The following is a 19664-nucleotide window of genomic DNA, read 5'->3' on the forward strand; positions in this document are numbered from 1 at the left end:
TTTTCGGTTTTAAAAAGATAAGTTAAAATATCTTTCAATTTTTCTGGGAAATTTTCAGGGATTTGAGATATATGGTTCATAAAAACATTTTTTAAAATTCCCTGATCCATAAATTGCGGTACTAAATCAAAATTTTCTTTATTTACAACAGACATATTTACATAAGCTAAATATATAACAAAGAAAAATTCAGGGTCGTGATATGCCATATACCCTGTTTTTATCCCGACATTTTTAGTTCTAAAATGTTTATACAAAAGTTCTTGATTTTTAAACACTTTGTTATATTGGTTTTGTAGAAAAAAGGTTTTGACGAAAGAGTAGTTATCAACTCCAATTATGTTTTTAACAACAAGCCTTTCATATTGTTCAGTCAGAAGAGCTGATTTCTTAATTAAACTAATTACTTCAGGTTGACTGTTTGAACAGCTGGTTTGATTGGTTGACACTGTACTGGTTTTCAAGTCTTCTATCAGTTTTTCTTGATTTTCTTGGATTTTGAGGTTTTGGAATTTTTGGGTTTCTAAAGCAATCAGTTGGTTTTGAAGGTTTTGTAAATGTTGGGCTAAAGCTGACACTGTTTTTCCATAAGCGTATTCTAAATTTTGGTTCGGAAAACTTTGTGGTTTTAAAGACCAAAAATTATCTACAATAACCTTATGTTCTTCAAAAAGGTTTTGAGAAAATAAAGAGTTAAACCTTAGGTTTGGATTCAACACTTCGTTTAGACATATGGTTCCATATTGAAAGGTTCTAGCTTTCGTAGGTTTTCTTTGAGCCATGTTCCTGTAATCATGAAATCAATCATTAGTATTATCGACATTATTAATTATTTGTCTACTTAACCAGTCTGCTAATATATTATCTTTTCCTTTAATATGTTCAAATTTAGGTTTGAAACCAATTAAAGAGTTTTGAAACTTTATCCATCTTTTGGTGGACAGTTTTGAAGAATTTTTGTTTTCAAAGAATTTTTTAATATTCTCACAATCGGTTCTTAAAGTAAATTGTTCTTGGTTCAAAAATAATTGAAATTTTTCTAAGACTAATATTATTGCTTCAATTTCTAAGTCTGTAGAGCTAAGGTTCTTTTGATAATCATTAAAAGTTCCACTACAATATCTACAAAGTTTTTCTTCTCCTATATTAGTTACAGCTAAAAGTATACCTCCCCATCCTGTTTGACTAGCATCAGTTTGGACTATTTTATATTCATTTTCTAAGGGTAAATGTAAGGTTGGGAGATGTTTCACAAGTTCTTTTATTTTCTGTATAAGTTTAATATCTTCTTGGTTAAAATATCTCTGCCCTGTATTTTTTGTTTTACTATAAAGGGGTCCAGCTAATCTACTAAGGTTTTTAATATATGGCCTAGCATAGTTTAATAATCCTAAAAAACTTTGAAGGGTTTTTAAGTCTTCGAGTTTGTCTGGAAAATTATTTATTTTTTGTACTATATGTTCTTGTAATTTTATTTGTCCATCCTCTAGTTCTAATCCTAAAAATTCTATTTGAGTCTTAAATAATTTCAATTTCTTTTTACTTACTATTAATCCATGACTAATTAATTTTTCAAAAATCAGTTCTAAATGCTTTATGTGTTCTTTAAGAGTATATGAAAAGACAAGAATATCATCAATATATACAAGAACAAAAGAATATTTTCCAAAAATATTATCCATCATTCGTTGGAATATCTGAGGAGCATTTTTTAGTCCAAATGGCATTACATTCCATTCATATAATCCACAAGGACATGAAAACGCTGTCCATGGTTTACTATCCTCTTCTAATCTGATTTGCCAAAATCCACTTTTACAGTCTAACTGAGAAAAATATTTACATCCTTGAATAGAATTAATCAAAGAATCTTTGTTCGGAATTTTATAGGCATCATCATATGTATTATCATTCAATCTTTTATAATTAATAACCATCCTAGCTTTTCCTCGTTTTTCTTCATTATGGTTCCTAACTAAAAAGGCTGAGGATCTATGGGGACTGAAACTTGGTTTTATGAGGTTATTCTGTAACAATTCTTCTATTTGAATTTTGAATTCCTTTGTATCTATAAGATTACATGCTATATCTGCTGTTTTTATTGTTAAATCTGGGTTTTTAATTGGTATTTTACAGGTTGTCTTATTTTTATTCCAATGTTTTTGTGGGTCTTCTCCTATAATTCCTATTTTTTCTGCTTCTAATATAAGGGTTTTTAATCTATTTGCATTTCTTAATTGTTCTGAGTAGTCATTAATTATGCTATCTTTTTGTGCCTCCACTTTGCTAATTTGATGAGATGTTACATTATGATTTTTATTTAATACATTTTCCATGTTTGTATAAACAATTGTTGTGGTTTTAGGATGAAAACTAACTTGGTTATTTTGTATTGTTATCCCTCCTTGTAAAGAATGTACAAAATTTAGACCTAAAATAAAAGGATATAAACTTATAGTAGGTACAAGATAAGTTTGGGGTAATACTAAGGTTATGTTATTAATTATAATTGGTACATTTGAAATATACTTAGTTAGTATTAGTTTTTGTTGATTGTATTGGATTAACTCTACTGGTTGAATTAATGTTTGCTGATCTTCTTGAGGTACTAAGGTTTCAAATAAAAGGTTTTTACTGGCTCCAGTATCTAACATTGCGTCTACCTTTAATTCTATGGTTTTTAATTTAATTGTTGTTGGAAAAATAATAGATTTAACTTTATTTGCCATATTTACTTGTTCTATTGTTTGTATGGTTATTTTTTCAGGATTCCTTGGTTCTTTTACAGGACTTTTTGGTTCTTCTGTGTGTTCTTCTGTGTCCTTAGTTTTTGAACTACTATCTTCTTCTTCTTTTGAAAATTTTCCTTTGATTATTATTTGTAAATCTTTCCATATATTATAAGGTTTTATTTTACTTTCTAAAGGTTGTACAAGGTTTTCTAAATTTAAAGGGGTTTTCTTAGCTTGATTTTCCTCTTTTTCAATAATCATACAAATTTCTTCTTCTTCATTTTCACTATCTTCTACACTATATACACTTGAATTTTCACTTTCAAAGTCTAATTCACTGATAAGTTCTTCTTCTTCACTATCTAGCTGATACTCATTTATTAGGTTTATTTTTACTTGGGTTTTTCTATTTCGTTCATTTAATGGTTTTTTAAGTTCAGGACATTCAGGTCTTATATGGCCTTCCTGACCACACAAATAACATTTACACTGTCTTTTTCTTTCTGAGGTTCTTTTTCTTTTTATCCAAAACTTTCCAGGTTTTTTATACCTTGTCTGATATGGTCGTTTTTTATAAAAGGTTCTTGACTTTCTTCTTAAAAATTTATTATATCTCTTAGGTTTTCTAAACTTATATTCTCTGCATCCTATATCTAGATTTTCTCCTATATGTAATTTTCTACAAAGTTGTTGATTTATGTCTTGTTTCTTTATCTGACTTCTTTCTCCTATGCTTACACATTCTCTTTCCAACCAATTTTTTACAAATTCTATTCTAGCACCTATATAAGGAGAGTTTTTATACTCGGAGGTTGTAAATTCATTCCATAATCTAAGTCCTACGGGTCCTTGTATTTTTAATATATATTTATTTAAATATTCAGGGGTTCTGTCTACTCTAGCAAGGATTGCATATTTCCTAAATTTTTGTTCATATTCTCTTATATATGAAAGGTTACATAATTTCAATTGTTCTAACTTATGAAGGTATATTGCAGGTTCCTTTACATCTTCTTGTGTTGTTCCTAAAAAATAAAGTTTTATTAGATTTATAAATACAGATATGCTAAAATTATTTCTGACTTCTTGAAAATAACTGCTGTTTTCTTGTTCCATGTTTCTAAAAAATTGTAGTACAGTTCCTCTAAGGGTGCTTTTACAAAATTCATAAATTTCTTGTTGATTTTCAAAGGATACTACCACACCTGCTGAATTTAAAGATTGCTCCCAATTTTCTATGGTTTTTCTAAGATCTTGCGCACTATCTATATCTAATATTGTTCCATATTCGTATATTGGTTGCAAAGAACTAGAAGGTTCTGTTTTAGTTTTCCATTGAGGTCCTTTTGGCTTGCTATACGGCTTATTATATTTTACTATTTCACTTTTTACATTTACAGTTTCTTTTTCTTCATTTATTGTATTTATTGATTCGTTTGAGATTATTTCTATGTTTTCGTTAACTTTTGGTTGAATAGTAAATTGATTTATCATTTCTATATCTATAAGTTTTTTGATTAAATTGGTTTTATAGAGTTGTTCTATTATTTGGTCATCTGTATAGTTGTTACACATTATATTAGCAAAGTTTTCTTGATCCATTTGTTCGTCTAGTAATATTGGATTACTAAATTCTTCTAACATTATATTTACTAACTCTGAGTTTTTGTATAGGTTTTCTACTGTCTCAATGTTTAGTAAAATATCTTCTTGTATAACATTTACATTTTCTATCTCACTATCTGACTCTACCTCTACATTTACAGTTTTATAATTTCCAAAGGTTATACTTGCACTTCCATCTTGGTTTTCATATAAGCTACTGGATGTTGGATATTTTATTATTGGTTTATTTATTTGAGGTAATTCCCATTCTCGTCCTAGTAAATAGTCTATATTTACAGGTTTTGCTTCTATCATATTTACTGTCTTACTTCCAAAGGTTTTTACTATATCATCGAATTCCATCATACATTTTAAACTTAAAGCATTAGTAGTTTTTCCTATAAATCCTATAGCTATGCTAAGGTTTTTACTTCCTACTTCCATATCATAACCTTTAGTATTTACAGTTATTTTTATTTTTTCTGTGAATTCCTTAAGATCTATACAAAATTGAGGTATACAACCAATAACTGCATAATTTTGGTTCATATTAACTTCTGCACTAGCTAAAAGAGCTCGTCCTACTGTGTTGTTTCTAGTATCTAAAAGGTTAATATTTATAAGTGCTCCAATTTCTTTACGATGAAGTCCTATTATTCCTATCAAAATTATTCCTAAGTGCATATATTTATCGGTTTTATTTTTTAATAATTTATGTTTTGTTTCTGGAGATACTAAATCTAAATATACAATATTTCCTATTGAACTTATAGTATGTTGATTTAAAAATCTAGTTATTTTATAATTTTGAACTAATTGTTTTTTGTAAGGTGTTACTTCCTTTACTGCCTTTTTTAATTTTTCTTCAATAAATTCTTTTACATTATCTCGAGGGTTTATTGCTTCTACTATTTCCATGGTTTTATTGCTAGATTTTTTGGTTCAAAAGGATTTATTTTTCTTTCTATTTTAATTATTGGTTTTTCTCCTAAATTAAAGTTTTCAAATTGTTTTAAAAGGTTATTTAATTTTTGTTCCTCTGATATTACTATATTTCTTTGTTCTAAAAGTTTATCTACTTTTTGGTTAATTTTTTCTAAAGTTTCTTTTAAATTTTGTTGTTCTAATTTTATTTGTTCTATTTCTTTTCTGACAAATTTTTCTTCTCTAGCTAATTGTTCTTTAATATAATCTAGGTTATTTCTTAGCAAATTATGGTTCTTAAAGTCTTCCAGCTTCTTTTCTAATTCCTAAGACCGTGTTTAGTTTTTCTACAGATTTTATTTGTCTTTTCTGGATTTCTTTTAAAATATCTATATTGTTTTGGTTTTCTTTCTGAATTTGTTCTTGTAATACTTCGTTTGTTATTTTTAATTGTGTCTCTACTAAAAATTTTAACTGCTTTACCTCTTGGGTTTGTAGATGAGGGTTCATTATCTCTAATATGTTTTAATTAGATGAGCTAGCATATAAATTATCAATATAATATTTTATAATTTCTCTTCTAATTATGGTTTCTGTAGCAAAAAGTTCATCAAAAGCTTCTTGTATAGCTACTTCGTATTCATTCAAATATTTAAGAGAAGTTAAGTTTTTAATATCTGTGGTTAAATCTTTTACAGTAGTTCTTAAATTATGTAATTTATCACAAGTTTCTCTAAATTCTTTACGTTGAGAATACAACCTATTATTAAGTTCTTTTACACGATCATAATCTATATTATATATACCAGGAGGATAAGGAATAAAAGACATTAATTCCTAATTCATGTTAAGTAAGCAGAGCAAATAAAGATTCAGAATAAATTAAGCAAAATTAATCAGACTTTATATGGGGTAAGGTAAAGTTCGGTACTCTGAAAATCAATTTGAATCTACAGTCTCCTTTCCTAATTAATATACTGCAATACACAGAGAGAAGCTCTGATACCAACTTTTCCCATCACCAGTTTCAACAACAGTTTGTTAGTAAAGTTTCTTTAAATCTCCGTTAGCAATGAGGGTTTGATTAGAGTTTTTTATTGAATTTAAGTGTGAACACATTTATTACTAGTATTAAAATAATATAAAATTTTACAAAGACTTATTATAATAACATAAAATTTTCAAACACCTAATAGAATAATATAAAATTTTACAAAGACTTATTAAAATAACATAAAATTTTCAAACACCTAATAAAATAATATAAAATTTTACAATTAGTTTTATGAAATCGGATATCTCAAAAATTCAGGTAGTAAAATTCAAAAATTTTAAAACATCACTTCGTGTCAAGGTAATACCCCCCTTCTGACCAGACATAGTCTCCCTAAAACGCCAATTTTCCGGCAAAAACGGGTCTGAGGTCAAGGGTTAAGACTAAAGACTCTAGTTTTAAAACATGATTTTACACCCAAAATTTTCTAAATAAACCGATTTTTTTTTTTTTTTTTTTTTTTTTTTTTTTTTTTTTTTTTTTTTTTTTTTTTTTTTTTTATGTTGATGAGAACGTTATATAATTGATTGCTGATGAATTTACAAGGCTGAGGATGATGGAGCTAATAAGTCTTTGTAAAATTTTATATTATTTTAATACTAGTAATAAATGTGTTCACACTTAAATTCAATAAAAAACTCTAATCAAACCCTCATTGCTAACGGAGATTTAAAGAAACTTTACTAACAAACTGTTGTTGAAACTGGTGATGGGAAAAGTTGGTATCAGAGCTTCTCTCTGTGTATTGCAGTATATTAATTAGGAAAGGAGACTGTAGATTCAAATTGATTTTCAGAGTACCGAACTTTACCTTACCCCATATTCTTAGCAAGTTATGGTTCTTAAAGTCTTCCAGCTTCTTTTCTAATTCCTAAGACCGTGTTTAGTTTTTCTACAGATTTTATTTGTCTTTTCTGGATTTCTTTTAAAATATCTATATTATTTTGGTTTTCTTTCTGAATTTGTTCTTGTAATACTTCGTTTGTTATTTTTAATTGTGTTTCTACTAAAAATTTTAACTGCTTTATCTCTTGGGTTTGTAGATGAGGGTTCATTATCTCTAATATGTTTTAATTAGATGAGCTAGCATATAAATTATCAATATAATATTTTATAATTTCTTTTCTAATTATGGTTTCTGTGGCAAAAAGTTCATCAAAAGCTTCTTGTATAGCTACTTCGTATTCATTCAAATATTTAAGAGAAGTTAAGTTTTTAATATCTGTGGTTAAATCTTTTACAGTAGTTCTTAAATTATGTAATTTATCACAAGTTTCTCTAAATTCTTTACGTTGAGAATACAACCTATTATTAAGTTCTTTTACACGATCATAATCTATATTATATATACCAGGAGGATAAGGAATAAAAGACATTAATTCCTAATTCATGTTAAGTAAGCAGAGCAAATAAAGATTCAGAATAAATTAAGCAAAATTTAATAGACTTTATATGGGGTAAGGTAAAGTTCGGTACTTTGAAAATCAATTTGAATCTACAGTCTCCTTTCCTAATTAATATACTGCAATACACAGAGAGAAGCTCTGATACCAACTTTTCTCATCACCAGTCACTTTTCCCAATAAGCAGTTTCAACAACAGTTTGTTAGTAAAGGTTCTTAAAATCTCCGTTAGCAATAAGGGTTTGATTAAAATTTTTTATTAAATTTAAGTGTGAACACATTTATTACTAGTATTAAAATAATATAAAATTTTACAAAGACTTATTAAAATAACATAAAATTTTCAAACACCTAATAAAATAATATAAAATTTTACAAAGACTTATTAAAATAACATAAAATTTTCAAACACCTAATAAAATAATATAAAATTTTACAAAGACTTATTAAAATAACATAAAATTTTAGTTTTATTTTATTAGGTGTTTGAAAATTTTATGTTATTTTAATAAGTCTTTGTAAAATTTTATATTATTTTATTAGGTGTTTGAAAATTTTATGTTATTTTAATAAGTCTTTGTAAAATTTTATATTATTTTAATACTAGTAATAAATGTGTTCACACTTAAATTCAATAAAATTTTTTAATCAAACCCTTATTGCTAACGGAGATTTTAAGAACCTTTACTAACAAACTGTTGTTGAAACTGCTTATTGGGAAAAGTGACTGGTGATGAGAAAAGTAAGATATTTTAACCTATCTTTTTAAAACCGAAAAATATATAGATATTTCTTTTGAAACCATTCCACCTTTATTTCAACCCGATGGATCAGTAGTACCAGCCTATCATCATGTATATATAAAACATAATAAAGAACCACTCATCCCTCAACAAGAACCAGAATGGGAAATGACCCGTTCAAACGAATTTCCAGAATTTTTTACTCGCTTTAGAGCTTTTCAAATCTATGATCTTAGACCAACCCGGAATAAATTATTTCATCTCATTGGCGAAACAAAAACCATGTCTATATGGAGAGTAAAACCTTTAGAACACATTATTGTTCCAAACCCTTTTATTACTTCTGAAGAACAGGATTTTATAACCGAACTCAGTGTAGATACACCGGAACCATCTTCCTACCTCAGCGATGACGCATTATTTTGGGACAACCTGGACGATGAAAGTTATCATAATCTACAAAATGCAATGGAAGGATGATGTCAGCAATGACGACATTGAAGCAGTAAATGCGTCTTCAACTACACAAATTAAATATGGCAGTACAAATCCAGAAGCAGTAAAAACATCCACAAGCCACGTATTATGCATGTAATAAAAAGAGAAGAAAAGGACAAGAGAAAGAGACAAGAAGGAAGAGAAGAACGGATGAATAAAAGTCACATGTCTCAAAAGTCAAAAGTCTTTGTATTTATTTTATACCAAACCTCTGAACACCGTAAATATTTTTCCTACCATCCAACCACTTGAAATTAATTCTCACCTGTATTCTCACCTGTCACTTGTAAATGCTTTGCCTATAAATTAGTGGTAGTAAAAGAAAAGAAGTGTGCCCGAGAGAAAGTGTGTGCAATAGTGTGCAAAAGTTGTCTGTAAAGAAGCTCCATCATCTTCAGCCTTGTAAATTCATCAGCAATCAATAAGAAAGTAAGAATTTTCTGTTAAATTTTTTGCCTTCATTTAAATTTCTGTATTATGTATTTTTCTTACCCTTAGGGGGTAAAAAGGGGTAAAAAGGTAAAATAGGGAAATGAAAATTATTTGAATTATTTTTAAGTTTTCTTTACTAGTTAATATCTGTAATATACATGGATCCTTTTTATATAACGTTCTCATCAACATAAAAAAAAAAAAAAAAAAAAAAAAAATCGGTTTATTTAGAAAATTTTGGGTGTAAAATCATGTTTTAAAACTAGAGTCTTTAGTCTTAACCCTTGACCTCAGACCCGTTTTTGCCGGAAAATTGGCGTTTTAGGGAGACTATGTCTGGTCAGAAGGGGGGTATTACCTTGACACGAAGTGATGTTTTAAAATTTTTGAATTTTACTACCTGAATTTTTGAGATATCCGATTTCATAAAACTAAAATTTTATGTTATTTTAATAAGTCTTTGTAAAATTTTATATTATTTTATTAGGTGTTTGAAAATTTTATGTTATTTTAATAAGTCTTTGTAAAATTTTATATTATTTTATTAGGTGTTTGAAAATTTTATGTTATTTTAATAAGTCTTTGTAAAATTTTATATTATTTTAATACTAGTAATAAATGTGTTCACACTTAAATTCAATAAAAAATTTTAATCAAACCCTTATTGCTAACGGAGATTTTAAGAACCTTTACTAACAAACTGTTGTTGAAACTGCTTATTGGGAAAAGTGACTGGTGATGAGAAAAGTTGGTATCAGAGCTTCTCTCTGTGTATTGCAGTATATTAATTAGGAAAGGAGACTGTAGATTCAAATTGATTTTCAAAGTACCGAACTTTACCTTACCCCATATAAAGTCTATTAAATTTTGCTTAATTTATTCTGAATCTTTATTTGCTCTGCTTACTTAACATGAATTAGGAATTAATGTCTTTTATTCCTTATCCTCCTGGTATATATAATATAGATTATGATCGTGTAAAAGAACTTAATAATAGGTTGTATTCTCAACGTAAAGAATTTAGAGAAACTTGTGATAAATTACATAATTTAAGAACTACTGTAAAAGATTTAACCACAGATATTAAAAACTTAACTTCTCTTAAATATTTGAATGAATACGAAGTAGCTATACAAGAAGCTTTTGATGAACTTTTTGCCACAGAAACCATAATTAGAAAAGAAATTATAAAATATTATATTGATAATTTATATGCTAGCTCATCTAATTAAAACATATTAGAGATAATGAACCCTCATCTACAAACCCAAGAGATAAAGCAGTTAAAATTTTTAGTAGAAACACAATTAAAAATAACAAACGAAGTATTACTAGAACAAATTCAGAAAGAAAACCAAAATAATATAGATATTTTAAAAGAAATCCAGAAAAGACAAATAAAATCTGTAGAAAAACTAAACACGGTCTTAGGAATTAGAAAAGAAGCTGGAAGACTTTAAGAACCATAACTTGCTAAGAAATAACCTAGATTATATTAAAGAACAATTAGCTAGAGAAGAAAAATTTGTTAGAAAAGAAATAGAACAAATAAAATTAGAACAGCAAAATTTAAAAGAAACTTTAGAAAAAATTAACCAAAAAGTAGATAAACTTTTAGAACAAAGAAATATAGTAATATCAGAGGAACAAAAATTAAATAACCTTTTAAAACAATTTGAAAACTTTAATTTAGGAGAAAAACCAATAATTAAAATAGAAAGAAAAATAAATCCTTTTGAACCAAAAAATCTAGCAATAAAACCATGGAAATAGTAGAAGCAATAAACCCTTGAGACAATGTAAAAGAATTTATTGAAGAAAAATTAAAAAAGGCAGTAAAGGAAGTAACACCTTACAAAAAACAATTAGTTCAAAATTATAAAATAACTAGATTTTTAAATCAACATACTATAAGTTCAATAGGAAATATTGTATATTTAGATTTAGTATCTCCAGAAACAAAACATAAATTATTAAAAAATAAAACCGATAAATATATGCACTTAGGAATAATTTTGATAGGAATAATAGGACTTCATCGTAAAGAAATTGGAGCACTTATAAATATTAACCTTTTAGATACTAGAAACAACACAGTAGGACGAGCTCTTTTAGCTAGTGCAGAAGTTAATATGAACCAAAATTATGTAGTTATTGGTTGTATACCTCAATTTTGTATAGATCTTAAGGAATTCACAGAAAAAATAAAAATAACTGTAAATACTAAAGGTTATGATATGGAAGTAGGAAGTAAAAACCTTAGCATAGCTATAGGATTTATAGGAAAAACTACTAATGCTTTAAGCTTAAAATGTATGATGGAATTCGATGATATAGTAAAAACCTTTGGAAGTAAGACAGTAAATATGATAGAAGCAAAACCTGTAAATATAGACTATTTACTAGGACGAGAGTGGGAATTACCTCAAATAAATAAACCAATAATAAGATATCCAACATCCAGTAGCTTATATGAAAACCAAGATGGAAGTGCAAGTATAACCTTTGGAAATTATAAAACTGTAAATGTAGAGGTAGAGTCAGATAGTGAGATAGAAAATGTAAATGTTATACAAGAAGATATTTTACTAAACATTGAGACGGTAGAAAACCTATACAAAAACTCAGAGTTAGTAAATATAATGTTAGAGGAATTTAGTAATCCAACATTACTAGATGAACAAGTGGATCAAGAAAACTTTGTTAATATAATGTGTAACAACTATACAGATGACCAAATAATAGAACAACTCTATAAAACCAATTTAATCAAAAAACTTATAGATATAGAAATGATAAATCAATTTACTATTCAACCAAAAGTTAACGAAAACATAGAAATAATCTCAAACGAATCAATAAATACAATAAATGAAGAAAAAGAAACTGTAAATGTAAAAAGTGAAATAGTAAAATATAATAAGCCGTATAGCAAGCCAAAAGGACCTCAATGGAAAACTAAAACAGAACCTTCTAGTTCTTTGCAACCAATATACGAATATGGAACAATATTAGATATAGATAGTGCGCAAGATCTTAGAAAAACCATAGAAAATTGGGAGCAATCTTTAAATTCAGCAGGTGTGGTAGTATCCTTTGAAAACCAACAAGAAATTTATGAATTTTGTAAAAGCACCCTTAGAGGAACTGTACTACAATTTTTTAGAAACATGGAACAAGAAAACAGCAGTTATTTTCAAGAAGTCAGAAATAATTTTAGCATATCTGTATTTATAAATCTAATAAAACTTTATTTTTTAGGAACAACACAAGAAGATGTAAAGGAACTTGCAATATACCTTCATAAGTTAGAACAATTGAAATTATGTAACCTTTCATATATAAGAGAATATGAACAAAAATTTAGGAAATATGCAATCCTTGCTAGAGTAGACAGAACCCCTGAATATTTAAATAAATATATATTAAAAATACAAGGACCCGTCGGACTTAGATTATGGAATGAATTTACAACCTCCGAGTATAAAAACTCTCCTTATATAGGTGCTAGAATAGAATTTGTAAAAAATTGGTTAGAAAGAGAATGTGTAAGCATAGGAGAAAGAAGTCAGATAAAGAAACAAGACATAAATCAACAACTTTGTAGAAAATTACATATAGGAGAAAATCTAGATATAGGATGCAGAGAATATAAGTTTAGAAAACCTAAGAGATATAATAAATTTTTAAGAAGAAAGTCAAGAACCTTTTATAAAAAACGACCATATCATACAAGGTATAAAAAACCTGGAAAGTTTTGGATAAAAAGAAAAAGAACCTCAGAAAGAAAAAGACAGTGTAAATGTTATTTGTGTGGTCAGGAAGGCCATATAAGACCTGAATGTCCTGAACTTAAAAAACCATTAAATGAACGAAATAGAAAAACCCAAGTAAAAATAAACCTAATAAATGAGTATCAGCTAGATAGTGAAGAAGAAGAACTTATCAGTGAATTAGATTTTGAAAGTGAAAATTCAAGTGTATATAGTGTAGAAGATAGTGAAAATGAAAAAGAAGAAATTTGTATGATTATTGAAAAAGAGGAAAATCAAGCTAAGAAAACCCCTTTAAATTTAGAAAACCTTGTACAACCTTTAGAAAGTAAAATAAAACCTTATAATATATGGAAAGATTTACAAATAATAATCAAAGGAAAAATTTCAAAAGAAGAAGAAGATAGTAGTTCAAAACCTAAGGACACAGAAGAACCAAAAAGTCCTGTAAAAGAACCAATGAATCCTGAAAAAATAACCATACAAACAATAGAACAAGTAAATATGGCAAATAAAGTTAAATCCATTATTTTTCCAACAACAATTAAATTAAAAACCATAGAATTAAAGGTAGACGCAATGTTAGATACTGGAGCCAGTAAAAACCTTTTATTTGAAACCTTAGTACCTCTAGAAGATCAGCAAACACTAGTTCAACCAGTAGAATTAATCCAATACAATCAACAAAAACTAATACTAACCAAGTATATTTCAAACGTACCAATCATAATTAATAACATAACCTTAGTATTACCCCAAACTTATCTTGTACCTACTATAAGTTTATATCCTTTTATTTTAGGATTAAATTTTGTACATTCTTTACAAGGAGGGATAACAATACAAAATAACCAAGTTAGTTTTCATCCTAAAACCACAACAATTGTTTATACAAACATGGAAAATGTATTAAATAAAAATCATAATGTAACATCTCATCAAATTAGCAAAGTGGAGGCACAAAAGGATAGCATAATTAATGACTACTCAGAACAATTAAGAAATGCAAATAGATTAAAAACCCTTATATTAGAAGCAGAAAAAATAGGAATTATAGGAGAAGACCCACAAAAACATTGGAATAAAAATAAGACAACCTGTAAAATACCAATTAAAAACCCAGATTTAACAATAAAAACAGCAGATATAGCATGTAATCTTATAGATACAAAGGAATTCAAAATTCAAATAGAAGAATTGTTACAGAATAACCTCATAAAATCAAGTTTCAGTCCCCATAGATCCTCAGCCTTTTTAGTTAGGAACCATAATGAAGAAAAACGAGGAAAAGCTAGGATGGTTATTAATTATAAAAGATTAAATGATAATACATATGACGATGCCTATAAAATTCCGAACAAAGATTCTTTAATTAATTCTATTCAAGGATGTAAATATTTTTCTCAGTTAGACTGTAAAAGTGGATTTTGGCAAATCAGATTAGAAGAGGATAGTAAACCATGGACAGCGTTTTCATGTCCTTGTGGATTATATGAATGGAATGTAATGCCATTTGGACTAAAAAATGCTCCTCAGATATTCCAACGAATGATGGATAATATTTTTGGAAAATATTCTTTTGTTCTTGTATATATTGATGATATTCTTGTCTTTTCATATACTCTTCAAGAACACATAAAGCATTTAGAATTGATTTTTGAAAAATTAATTAGTCATGGATTAATAGTAAGTAAAAAGAAATTGAAATTATTTAAGACTCAAATAGAATTTTTAGGATTAGAACTAGAGGATGGACAAATAAAATTACAAGAACATATAGTACAAAAAATAAATAATTTTCCAGACAAACTCGAAGACTTAAAAACCCTTCAAAGTTTTTTAGGATTATTAAACTATGCTAGGCCATATATTAAAAACCTTAGTAGATTAGCTGGACCCCTTTATAGTAAAACAAAAAATACAGGGCAGAGATATTTTAACCAAGAAGATATTAAACTTATACAGAAAATAAAAGAACTTGTGAAACATCTCCCAACCTTACATTTACCCTTAGAAAATGAATATAAAATAGTCCAAACTGATGCTAGTCAAACAGGATGGGGAGGTATACTTTTAGCTGTAACTAATATAGGAGAAGAAAAACTTTGTAGATATTGTAGTGGAACTTTTAATGATTATCAAAAGAACCTCAGCTCTACAGACTTAGAAATTGAAGCAATAATATTAGTCTTAGAAAAATTTCAATTATTTTTGAACCAAGAACAATTTACTTTAAGAACCGATTGTGAGAATATTAAAAAATTCTTTGAAAACAAAAATTCTTCAAAACTGTCCACCAAAAGATGGATAAAGTTTCAAAACTCTTTAATTGGTTTCAAACCTAAATTTGAACATATTAAAGGAAAAGATAATATATTAGCAGACTGGTTAAGTAGACAAATAATTAATAATGTCGATAATACTAATGATTGATTTCATGATTACAGGAACATGGCTCAAAGAAAACCTACGAAAGCTAGAACCTTTCAATATGGAACCATATGTCTAAACGAAGTGTTGAATCCAAACCTAAGGTTTAATTCTTTATTTTCTCAAAACCTTTTTGAAGAACATAAGGTTATTGTAGATAATTTTTGGTCTTTAAAACCACAAAGTTTTCCGAACCAAAATTTAGAATACGCTTATGGAAAAACAGTGTCAGCTTTAGCCCAACATTTACAAAACCTTCAAAACCAACTGATTGCTTTAGAAACCCAAAAATTCCAAAACCTCAAAATCCAAGAAAATCAAGAAAAACTGATAGAAGATTTGAAAACCAGTACAGTGTCAACCAATCAAACCAGCTGTTCAAACAGTCAACCTGAAGTAATTAGTTTAATTAAGAAATCAGCTCTTCTGACTGAACAATATGAAAGGCTTGTTGTTAAAAATATAATTGGAGTTGATAACTACTCTTTCGTCAAAACCTTTTTTCTACAAAACCAATACAACAAAGTGTTTAAAAATCAAGAACTTTTGTATAAACATTTTAGAACTAAAAATGACGGGATAAAAACAGGGTATATGGCATATCACGACCCTGAATTTTTCTTTGTTATATATTTAGCTTATGTAAATATGTCTGTTGTAAATAAAGAAAATTTTGATCTAGTACCGCAACTTATGGATCAGGGAATTTTAAAAAATGTTTTTATGAACCATATATCTCAAATCCCTGAAAATTTCCCAGAAAAATTGAAAGATATTTTAACCTATCTTTTTAAAACCGAAAAATATATAGATATTTCTTTTGAAACCATTCCACCTTTATTTCAACCCGATGGATCAGTAGTACCAGCCTATCATCATGTATATATAAAACATAATAAAGAACCACTCATCCCTCAACAAGAACCAGAATGGGAAATGACCCGTTCAAACGAATTTCCAGAATTTTTTACTCGCTTTAGAGCTTTTCAAATCTATGATCTTAGACCAACCCGGAATAAATTATTTCATCTCATTGGCGAAACAAAAACCATGTCTATATGGAGAGTAAAACCTTTAGAACACATTATTGTTCCAAACCCTTTTATTACTTCTGAAGAACAGGATTTTATAACCGAACTCAGTGTAGATACACCGGAACCATCTTCCTACCTCAGCGATGACGCATTATTTTGGGACAACCTGGACGATGAAAGTTATCATAATCTACAAAATGCAATGGAAGGATGATGTCAGCAATGACGACATTGAAGCAGTAAATGCGTCTTCAACTACACAAATTAAATATGGCAGTACAAATCCAGAAGCAGTAAAAACATCCACAAGCCACGTATTATGCATGTAATAAAAAGAGAAGAAAAGGACAAGAGAAAGAGACAAGAAGAAAGAGAAGAACGGATGAATAAAAGTCACATGTCTCAAAAGTCAAAAGTCTTTGTATTTATTTTATACCAAACCTCTGAACACCGTAAATATTTTTCCTACCATCCAACCACTTGAAATTAATTCTCACCTGTATTCTCACCTGTCACTTGTAAATGCTTTGCCTATAAATTAGTGGTAGTAAAAGAAAAGAAGTGTGCCCGAGAGAAAGTGTGTGCAATAGTGTGCAAAAGTTGTCTGTAAAGAAGCTCCATCATCTTCAGCCTTGTAAATTCATCAGCAATCAATAAGAAAGTAAGAATTTTCTGTTAAATTTTTTGCCTTCATTTAAATTTCTGTATTATGTATTTTTCTTACCCTTAGGGGGTAAAAAGGGGTAAAAAGGTAAAATAGGGAAATGAAAATTATTTGAATTATTTTTAAGTTTTCTTTACTAGTTAATATCTGTAATATACATGGATCCTTTTTATATAACGTTCTCATCAACATAAAAAAAAAAAAAAAAAAAAAATCGGTTTATTTAGAAAATTTTGGGTGTAAAATCATGTTTTAAAACTAGAGTCTTTAGTCTTAACCCTTGACCTCAGACCCGTTTTTGCCGGAAAATTGGCGTTTTAGGGAGACTATGTCTGGTCAGAAGGGGGGTATTACCTTGACACGAAGTGATGTTTTAAAATTTTTGAATTTTACTACCTGAATTTTTGAGATATCCGATTTCATAAAACTAAAATTTTATGTTATTTTAATAAGTCTTTGTAAAATTTTATATTATTTTATTAGGTGTTTGAAAATTTTATGTTATTTTAATAAGTCTTTGTAAAATTTTATATTATTTTAATACTAGTAATAAATGTGTTCACACTTAAATTCAATAAAAAATTTTAATCAAACCCTTATTGCTAACGGAGATTTTAAGAACCTTTACTAACAAACTGTTGTTGAAACTGCTTATTGGGAAAAGTGACTGGTGATGAGAAAAGTTGGTATCAGAGCTTCTCTCTGTGTATTGCAGTATATTAATTAGGAAAGGAGACTGTAGATTCAAATTGATTTTCAAAGTACCGAACTTTACCTTACCCCATATAAAGTCTATTAAATTTTGCTTAATTTATTCTGAATCTTTATTTGCTCTGCTTACTTAACATGAATTAGGAATTAATGTCTTTTATTCCTTATCCTCCTGGTATATATAATATAGATTATGATCGTGTAAAAGAACTTAATAATAGGTTGTATTCTCAACGTAAAGAATTTAGAGAAACTTGTGATAAATTACATAATTTAAGAACTACTGTAAAAGATTTAACCACAGATATTAAAAACTTAACTTCTCTTAAATATTTGAATGAATACGAAGTAGCTATACAAGAAGCTTTTGATGAACTTTTTGCCACAGAAACCATAATTAGAAAAGAAATTATAAAATATTATATTGATAATTTATATGCTAGCTCATCTAATTAAAACATATTAGAGATAATGAACCCTCATCTACAAACCCAAGAGATAAAGCAGTTAAAATTTTTAGTAGAAACACAATTAAAAATAACAAACGAAGTATTACAAGAACAAATTCAGAAAGAAAACCAAAATAATATAGATATTTTAAAAGAAATCCAGAAAAGACAAATAAAATCTGTAGAAAAACTAAACACGGTCTTAGGAATTAGAAAAGAAGCTGGAAGACTTTAAGAACCATAACTTGCTAAGAAATAACCTAGATTATATTAAAGAACAATTAGCTAGAGAAGAAAAATTTGTTAGAAAAGAAATAGAACAAATAAAATTAGAACAACAAAATTTAAAAGAAACTTTAGAAAAAATTAACCAAAAAGTAGATAAACTTTTAGAACAAAGAAATATAGTAATATCAGAGGAACAAAAATTAAATAACCTTTTAAAACAATTTGAAAACTTTAATTTAGGAGAAAAACCAATAATTAAAATAGAAAGAAAAATAAATCCTTTTGAACCAAAAAATCTAGCAATAAAACCATGGAAATAGTAGAAGCAATAAACCCTCGAGACAATGTAAAAGAATTTATTGAAGAAAAATTAAAAAAGGCAGTAAAGGAAGTAACACCTTACAAAAAACAATTAGTTCAAAATTATAAAATAACTAGATTTTTAAATCAACATGCTATAAGTTCAATAGGAAATATTGTATATTTAGATTTAGTATCTCCAGAAACAAAACATAAATTATTAAAAAATAAAACCGATAAATATATGCACTTAGGAATAATTTTGATAGGAATAATAGGACTTCATCGTAAAGAAATTGGAGCACTTATAAATATTAACCTTTTAGATACTAGAAACAACACAGTAGGACTAGCTTTTTTAGCTAGTGCAGAAGTTAATATGAACCAAAATTATGCAGTTATTGGTTGTATACCTCAATTTTGTATAGATTTTAAGGAATTCACAGAAAAAATAAAAATAACTGTAAATACTAAAGGTTATGATATGGAAGTAGGAAGTAAAAACCTTAGCATAGCTATAGGATTTATAGGAAAAACTACTAATGCTTTAAGCTTAAAATGTATGATGGAATTCGATGACATAGTAAAAACCTTTGGAAGTAAGACAGTAAATATGATAGAAGCAAAACCTGTAAATATAGACTATTTACTAGGACGAGAGTGGGAATTACCTCAAATAAATAA

At 27.6% G+C, this 19664-nt stretch overlaps 1 protein-coding gene across 6 annotated transcripts in view; it reads left to right on the forward strand.

Annotated features, from left to right (window-relative positions):
• LOC109122428 (F-box protein SKIP3) overlaps window positions 1-19664 on the forward strand; it is an 82465-nt gene that overhangs the window by 18746 nt on the left and 44055 nt on the right. The gene's annotated exons all lie outside the window — the stretch shown is intronic.

The sequence above is a fragment of the Vitis vinifera genome, chromosome 4 (assembly GCF_030704535.1).
Source record: "Vitis vinifera cultivar Pinot Noir 40024 chromosome 4, ASM3070453v1".
NCBI classification, from domain to species: Eukaryota; Viridiplantae; Streptophyta; class Magnoliopsida; order Vitales; family Vitaceae; genus Vitis; species Vitis vinifera.